Raw genomic sequence first — 9,242 nt, 5'->3', positions numbered from 1 at the left:
AATAGTTAATTTATTAATTCTGATTTTTCTCCACTATAAATTCAGAATTGCACTCTTTATGTTATAGATATACTTTTACAGAAATTTTTTCTTAAGTCGTCCATTGATATAACCATCTTACAATAGTTCAACCCTCTAATTAATTAGTTCATAAATTAGAATGGAAGAATTACCATTTTACCTTTCTAATTTACTTTTTATTTCTTAAGTACCATTAATTCACTAGTGAATAATTAATCTATAATCTAATTATAGATTTGAGCTCAAAATCATTCAGTTCCAGAATTAACCCTTAAGGGAACTAATATACGATCCGTTAGGAAAGATTAGATTCCGTATTGTTGATACATGTTCCCAGCCATCCATGATATTATATCTCCAAAACAAAAGTCATTAGCCTTATTCTTTGAAGAGACCTTAACGAATGAATCAAAAGATTTAATAAACATGAACAGGAGTTCATGAACACTCAGGATTTAGGTTGATCTATAAATGATCATCAGTTATGATATGAATTACAAGTATTTATTGTTAAATGGGTTTTGGATAAATACTTTTATTCATATCGGTCCATGTCATATATAATCATATTATATAAAGCACCTTTACCGAGATGTCTTACCACATCAATAATCTGAATCTAGATTATTTGTATCATTATGATACTCAGTAAACCGTACTTACAACTCCAATTAAAGAATTCCATAACTTTAATTTGTTGTTGTTGACTATTTTTATTCATTCATGTGATCTTAATAGCCAATGTAGTGGCAGATGCATTGAGCCTGAGGGGCCCATGACAGTTATTCAGTTCGAAGCAGATATCAAAGGAATTGGCAGAGAAGATGGCCAGAGCGAGGATAGAAGTGGTTGTTGGTCGATTGCCCAATATTACTTGAAAGTATACCCTCCTAGATAGGATAAGAAAGGGTCAGATGGATGATGCGCAGTTGGAGGAGGGTATAAGAAATGTCCTAGCTGGAGTGGCTAAGGATTATTCAATTTCAGAGACAGGTTTACTACGAGATAAGGATCTGATATGTGTTCCGATGGTTATGGGGATTAGACAAGAGATACTTGATGAAGTCCATACTACACCATACTCACTCCAACAAGGCACCACGAATATGTACCAGGATCTACAGACTTTATATTGGTGGCCTGGGATGAAGAAGGACACGGTTGAATACGTGGCCAAATGTTTAACTTGTTAGTAGGTGAAGGCTGAACATCAGCGACCAGTGGGGTTGCTACAGTCTTTAGGTATTCCCGAGTGGAAGTGGGAAGATATTGTTATGGATTTCGTGGGAGGTTTACCCAGGAGAGTGGGGCTACATGACTCGGTGTGGGTGATAGTAGACAGATACACCAAGTCAGCTCACTTTCTGCCAGTGAGGACAACCTATATACTGTAGATCAGTATGCGGAGTTATATGTGAAGGAGATTGTACGTCTCCATGGGGTTCCTAAATATATAGTATCGCACCGGGATCCCATATTTACCTCCAAGTTTTGGGGTGGTTTGCAAAAGGTTATGGGAACTCAGTTGAAGTTCAGTACAGTCTTTCATCCTCAGACAGACAGACAGTTTGAGAGGACAATTCAAGTATTTGAAGACATGCTTAGAGCATGTGTGATAGACTTCGAGGGGTCTGGGAGTAAGTACCTCCCATGAGTTTTCATACAACAACATGTATCAATCAACGATTGGAGTAGCTCCATACGAGATGTTATATGGAAGGAAATGTAGATCATCCATTCATTGGGATGAGATGGGGGAAAGCAAGTATTTGGGACCGGAGATGGTTCTCAAGACTAATGAAGTTATTGAAAAGATTCAAGCTCGAATGCTCGCTTCACAAAGTAGACATAAAAGCTACGCTAATCCTAAGCGTAGGGACGAGGAGTTCCAGGTTGGGGACCACGTGTTTCTACGAGTTTCACCATTGCGAGGGGTGAGGAGATTTAGTAAAAAGGGCAAGTTGGGCCCTAGGTTCATAGGACCTTTTGCGATCTTGGAGAGGATCAGGCAGGTAGCCTACAGATTGGCTCTGCCACCATCATTATCAGGAGTTCACGACATATTCCACATCTCTATGCTTCAGAAGTACATCTCATATATGAATCATATTTTGGGATATGAGGGTCTAGAGCTACAGACCAATTTATCGTATAAGGAGCGACCGGTTCAGATCTTAGTCAACGTATTATGGAGGAATAGCAAGGTCGAGGAAGCGACCTGGGAACTTGAGTTAGCTATGCGGGATCAGTATCTCAAGCTATTGAGGTAAATTTGGAGGACAAAATTCTCAATCGGAGGGGATAGTTGTAATAACCCAAAAATGTTATAAGGGTTTAGTGCCTTGATTAGCGTGCTGGGAGGTATAACTGGATATGTATATGATTATTTGATTTAAATGCATGACTATGTGGCATGCATGATATATATATATATGATGATGTGAATATATTATATGCATGTTTATGAGTATTAGATATGCATGTGGGCCATTTATTGTTTATAAGGGCATATCTGTAATTTTGGCCCGTTAAGAGCATAAATGTGATTATATGTGTTAAATGGTTGAGACCACATTATTATGTGGATATATTTGCAGTATATGGTTTGAGACAATCCTAGTGAGTGGATTAGCGAAATAGTCACATCAGGGAATAATACCCGGCTTGGGGTGAGCTTAGGGGTATGTTGGGAACTTAAAATATATTTTGGGATTTATTGAGTAGCGAGTAAGTATTTGGTAATTATTTTGGCATGACAGGATTAATTGGGAATTAGTAGGATGATTTGAGGAATTAGCAGGAATCGAGAAAAATGACCATTTTACCCTTAAGGGAAAATATGAGGCTAAGATAAAAGCAAGGGCAGTATGGTCTTTATTTAGGCAAGGAATAACTCAGTGGGAAGTCTAGGCTTAGCCATAACCCACTAGAATCTACTAAGTTCCCAGCTCCCTCTCTCTCCCTCCATCTCACGTTCTCTCTCTCTCCTACTCTTGACCCTAAGAGAATTCTAATGAAATGAAGGAGAAAACTCAGGGAATTGAACCTTGGAAAATCTAGGGAGTTAATACTAGAAGTAGACAGAGTATAGCTGGGAGATTCAAGCCACAAACCGAGGTAAGGTTTCAAGTTTTAACTTGTTGATTCTGCTGGATTGTAGTTAGAATTTAGAGTTTGCATGAAAGTTGAATCCAAAGCTGATTTTGGATGTTTGATGAGTGTAAGGAATGGTTTATAGGTTGGTTATGATATATATGCTATAAGGGTAAGAAAACTAAGCTCAATTCTTGGTTGAATTGGTGTTTTCGGTATGAATTCGGGTTTAGGCTCGAGGAAAAATGTAGCGTCCCAAATTTGCTAATCAAGCATAGGGCCTTGATTAGCGTGCCTGGAGGGCAATAAGTGATTTATTATGTTAATATGTGAATTTGATGAGTATGTGATTAGAAATACATGTTTAGGTGAGCTAACTATGCATGTGGGCCCCATTTGGTTATTAGGGTCATGCTTGTAATTTTAGCCCGTTGAGAGCATAAATGCAACATTTGTGAATATTGTGATCTTTACCACGTGTGAGTGCCGATGTATTTGTGAAGCACGATCCGAGACAGTCCTAGGGAGCGGTTTAGTTGGAAAGACACAACGGGACCCGATACCCGACTCGGGGCGAGTCAAGGGATATTGTAACGCCCTGGTTACCCCATAATATTTACTGTGAAACGGAAATTTAACTCGCTACCCGAGTTCTTTGGTTAAAAACGTGCTTCTAGGTATTATTAACAGGCTAAGGTGGAATACCAATAAAAAAGAAATTATATATTTTATTTAATACATAAAACTGTTCATGGGCCCATCAAAAACATTTACAAGTTATTTACAACTCAAAATGGTAATTACTGTTTCAAATTTACAAACCCGCCGACCTAAGCAGCAAAAATAGGGTAAACCCCCTAGCTCCTCTAAGAACTCCTTGGCCGTGGTGGTCAAGCGGCCGCATATGTACACATCACCACCTAAGCTCTCCACTCAATGATGAGTGAGCTTTTCTTTCCCTTTAACTGCACCACATAGCACCCATGAGCCAAAGCCCATCAAGAAAACACAATAATTCAGACATATAATATCAAATGATGATCATGATAATCATACAGAGCTTATAGCTCTGAGTAGATGAGTGAATATCACTTTGTGTTTACAATAACCATGAAGGAGCTTATAGCTCTTTAATCAAATTAATGATTTAACACTTGAGGTTCTAGTAAACTATAATGAGTGACTGACAAGTAAGTCACTAGCTTAAACAGATGAGTGACTGCTAGGTAAGTCTCTAGCTTAAACAGATGAGTGACTGCTGGGTAAGTCACTAGCTTAAATAGATGAGTGAATGCTGGGTAAGTCACTAGCTTAAACAGATGACTGATTGATGGGTAAGTCACACGGGGCTCAGCACCCACAGCCATGTGACTAAATAGTCACTGTGGCTCTAAGTAACTAGCTTTGGCTAGACAAGCGCTTATAGTATTCATCGAACTTGAGGTCGGTCCGACATTAATGCTCTTCTGAGTCATTTAATGCAGATGTCAATTAGATCTAATCTTTATTGGCTCCCGTTGAACACGCTAAGACCGTTCCTAACTTATGAGTCAACACTGTGTGATCAGTGCCCAGTACCACTGTCGAACTTGACTAATGAGTCACAGCTTCACAGTTGTTACTGAAACCTTTGCCAATTCTGACTAATGAGTCAGTGCCATACATAAGTGAGCAAGATTTGCTAAGCATTCAATAATCAATCCATGTCCACATTTACACATTCAACATGCCTCATGAATAACCATGCATGTCACATATGGGGTGCAGTTTTCTTACCTCTGATTCGAACGAAAACGAATAAAAGAATGACCCTTGAGAACAATCTGACTTTTAGCCCTTTAGTGGTCACCTAGTCATAACCAAATATGGGACATCATCAATAAAATGAAGAACAAAGGTTCCCAAACCAAGATCTAGCCTCCGGGACATCGAACCTCACTAATCCGGGTAGTAGGAACAATCCTGAGGCCTAATACCAAGTTCCCGAGGTCAAAACACTCAAACAGCCTCAAAACTACCCAAGAGCTGCGACCCTAGTACCTTGAGCCGCAGCCCCCAACCACATCAGGAGCAAGGGTCGCGACGCTCGTTACTCAGGGTCGTGGCGCCCAGCACAAGCCAAAAGCCTCCAGCTGTTTCTTCGAGCTTGGGCCGCGGCGCCCAAGAACAGGGCCGCGGTCCCCCATCCAGAACCAACCAAGTACTCGATCTTCTTCATCCCAAACCCTCCAAAAACTCACCTAAACACTTCCAAATCCAAAAATCAAAGCTCCCAAACTTCCCAATGATCCAAAACCATCAAATCCCAAGGCTCAAATGAACCAAAAACTCAACGATTCACAAAATCCAATTCGAAGCTTAGAAACTCTAAAACCTCAAAACTCAAAACTTAGACTACCTTTGATTGGGTTGTTTTCTGTTAAATCCTTTGGTCAAGATACTTCTAATCTTTCCTAGGATCGCTATTCCTCGACCCTTGCCTGATTCTGACTCCTATAACTCAAGATTTCCTTGAAATTGCCTCGAACGGTAAAATGAACTAACAGGAAGAGATAAAGTGTTTTCTAACGTACGGTTCTACCTGACAAGCTACTTCAAGCTTAAGTAACCTCAAATAAAACCTAGTGCTCGGGGTCCCGAAAACACCCCCGGAAACATTATAGTCAAAACTTCTAGAATTTCTTCCTGATCTCAATAACTCCCAATTTATCATCAAATAAACCCTCTCATTACTCAATATCCCAATAAAAGACCCTGTCATGACAAAACCTCTAATTAATAATATAAGACTGTCTCATGCCGAATAGCTCGAATATACCTCCATAATAATGGGATCTTGTCCATAACTCACAATATGCACGAAATTACACAAATATGCCCTCAACAGGCCAAATTACCAAAACACCCTAATATTCAAATGTGGATCCACATGCATGCATATAACATCATATTATAATATAATTCACATAAACATGCACATTATCATTTAATGGCATAATTAAACAATTATGGCCCACCCCGGCCTACTAATCCAGCCATTAAACCACATTAGGGATTTCGGGGCATTACAACTATCCCCTTCTTACAGAAATTTCGTCCTCGAAATTTACCTGAATTACTCAGGATACTGACTCTACATATCTGACTCCAGCTCCCAGGTCACTTCCTCGTCCTTATCCTTTCTGTCAAGTATCTGGACTGGCTGCTCCTTAAAGGAGAGATTTGCCTCATGCTCCAGATCTTCATAACTCAAAATATAATTTACATCAGACACATACCTCCGAAGAGCTGAAACATGAAACACATTATGCACGACCGACAATGCCGGTGGCAAGGCCAACCTGTAAGCCACCTGACCAGTCCTCTATAGGATCTCAAATGGACCTACAAATCTAGAGCTCAGCTTGCCCTTCTTCCCATACCTTTCCATGGAGAGACTGTAAGGAAGACATAGTCTCCCACTTGGAACTCCACGTTCCTACGCTTGGGATCTGCATAGCTCTTCTGCCTACTCTAAGATGTGAGCATCGAGCTCTAATCTTTTCAATGACCTCACTGGTCCTCTGAACTGCCTCAGGACCCAAGTATCTCCTTTAACCTGTCTCATCCCATTGAATGATAGATCTGCATTTCCTACCATACAACATCTCATAAGGTGTAACTCCAATGGTAGACTGATAATTGTTGTTGTAGGAAAACTCTATCAAAGGTAGATACTTGCTGCAAGATCCACCAAAGTCCAGCACACATGCTCGCATCTTGTCTTCCAATATCTGGATCGTCCTCTCAGATTGCCCATCTGTCTAAGGATGATAAGTCATACTGAACTTTAACTGTGTACCCATGGCTTTCTGTAAGCTCCCCCAGAACTTGGAAGTAAAAGTGGGGTCTCGATCTGACACGATCAACCTCGGTGCTCCATGGAGGCGCACGATCTCTCACTTAGAGATCTGCATACTGATCAACTGTATAAGTAGTCTTCACTGGCAAGAAGTGAGCTAACTTGGTGTAGCGATTCACTATCACCCAAATAGAATCATGTTGACTAACAATCCTGGGTAAGCCCACCACGAAATCCATCGTGATGTCCTCCCACTTCCACTCTGGGATATCCAGAGGCTGCAATAACCCTGCTGGCCTATGATGCTCAGCCTTGACCTGCTGACATGTCAAGCACTTAGCCACATACTCTACTACATCTCTCTTCATCTCCGACCACCAATACAACAATCTCACATCCTGATACATCTTCGTGGTGCCTAGATGCAAAGAGTAAGGTGCAGTATAAGATTCATCCAGAATCTCTCGTCTCAAAGCAGTGTCTAACAGAACGCATATCCGCTCCTTGTATCTCAACAAGCCTAACTCAGACACTGTATAATCTTTGGATGCTCCAGCCAAAACATCCTCTCTGATCTTAATCAGCTGTGGATCACTCAACTGACCCTCCTTGATTCTCTCCAACAGTGTAGACTGTAGCGTAATATTAGCCAACTGGCCCACCAGCAACTCTATACCAGCTCTGGTCATATCATCTGCTAACTCTCTGGCCATCAGCCTCGCACCATAAATCTTTCCCGGACCCTTCCGGCATAAAGCATCAGCTACCACGTTGGCTTTTCTTAGATGACACAAAATCTCACAATCATAATCTTTTACTAACTCTCACTACAACAATTATGCCCATATATTACATTAAAATATAGCATATTTTAAAAAACGCTATTGTTTGACCGGACTAAAAATTTTAGGCGCTAAATTATACTTAGGCGCCAAATGAAAGACAAAAGCAAAAAATCCCTAATAACCCTACGCCTCCTCTGTTTCTCTCTCATGTTCTATCTTTCTCTCTCAGCAACTCTCTCGTTCAATCTTTCTTTCTTTCTCTCTGTTTGTTGCAGGTGTGCAACAAGGTGATGGGGTCCGCGGCTTGGGTCGTGTGACAGGGAGGCTTGACTCGTGGGTCTACGGCGTGGCTCGCTCGTGGGTGCGACGGTCCTTGCGGCGGTGGGTCTACGGCGTGGGTGCGGCGGTGCTTGAGCTCACGATCTCCGAGTAATATATATGTGCTCTTTTGGTGGCTGACCTTGCCATTCGTGGTGGACGCAGTCTTCGTATGAGGGTATTAATTTTTTTACAGTGTTTAATTTTCATATGTTGTTTACCACATCAAATGTTTGTTCTTGAATCTAGGTATATCTTCTTTTTGAATCTTGTTATTATCTGTGGATTTCTTGAATCTAAGTATTGTATATTGAGTAAGTAAGAAAATGTTATGCTCAATATTATTTGTCAGGCCACCTGTTCCGGACTTGGGTAATAATGCTATGATGGATGATTGGGTCAAGCAGTTTGAGGAGCTTGCTGGCTCTCAGGTACTTCTCTATTTCAATCATTTGGGTGTTGAAATTATTTTGTGATGAAATTATTTGAAAGTGTTTGTACGTTGAATTGTTGATGTTGCATTCAAGGTTTATTGATGTGTTTGTTTTTGTTGCAGGAAAAGTTGGCATATTTTAGAATAAAAGAGCTTAAGGATGTTCTCACTCACTTAGGTCTTTCAAAGCAGGGGAAGAAGCAGGTGAGCTGGTGCCGAGCTGTCTTGTTTGTTGTTTTTCTATTATTACCACTTATGTTAGATTGACAACAATAACCTCTAAGTGTGTACTATATTATGACAATTTTTAATCTAGGCTATTAGGGATTTTAACTTGCTCAAGTGTTGCAAGTTATTGTTTGTTATTTGTTTCATATTTAAGAGTTTTATGGCTTTTACATCTGAAAGATGCATGATTTGCTTCTAAATGTTGTAGTTCATGGAGCTTTGAGGTGCTGGGCTCTTCTCTCTGATGACTTGGACGATAAAGTGATGCCCACATTAGTACCTGTTTTGTTCCCATGCTTGCTTACTATTGTTTCATCCACTCAGGTTTGTTTGTGTTATATTTTGGTTCCCATTTTGGCAGCTCTTTAGAATCCTATATTGAGTGTATTTTGATGTTTTTTAATTTTAATTTAATTTTATTTTTTAAGGGGTGTTATTTAAGGAAATCTGAAATAAGCATAAATAGTCAATTATGCTTTTGAGTTCACATTAGTATTTGCACATGTGCATAACAATGTTAATT

Source organism: Humulus lupulus, chromosome 4, assembly GCF_963169125.1.
Source record: "Humulus lupulus chromosome 4, drHumLupu1.1, whole genome shotgun sequence".
Lineage (NCBI taxonomy): Eukaryota > Viridiplantae > Streptophyta > Magnoliopsida > Rosales > Cannabaceae > Humulus > Humulus lupulus.
The sequence above is the reverse complement of the archived record's forward strand: the minus strand, read 5'-3'. Positions refer to the sequence as shown.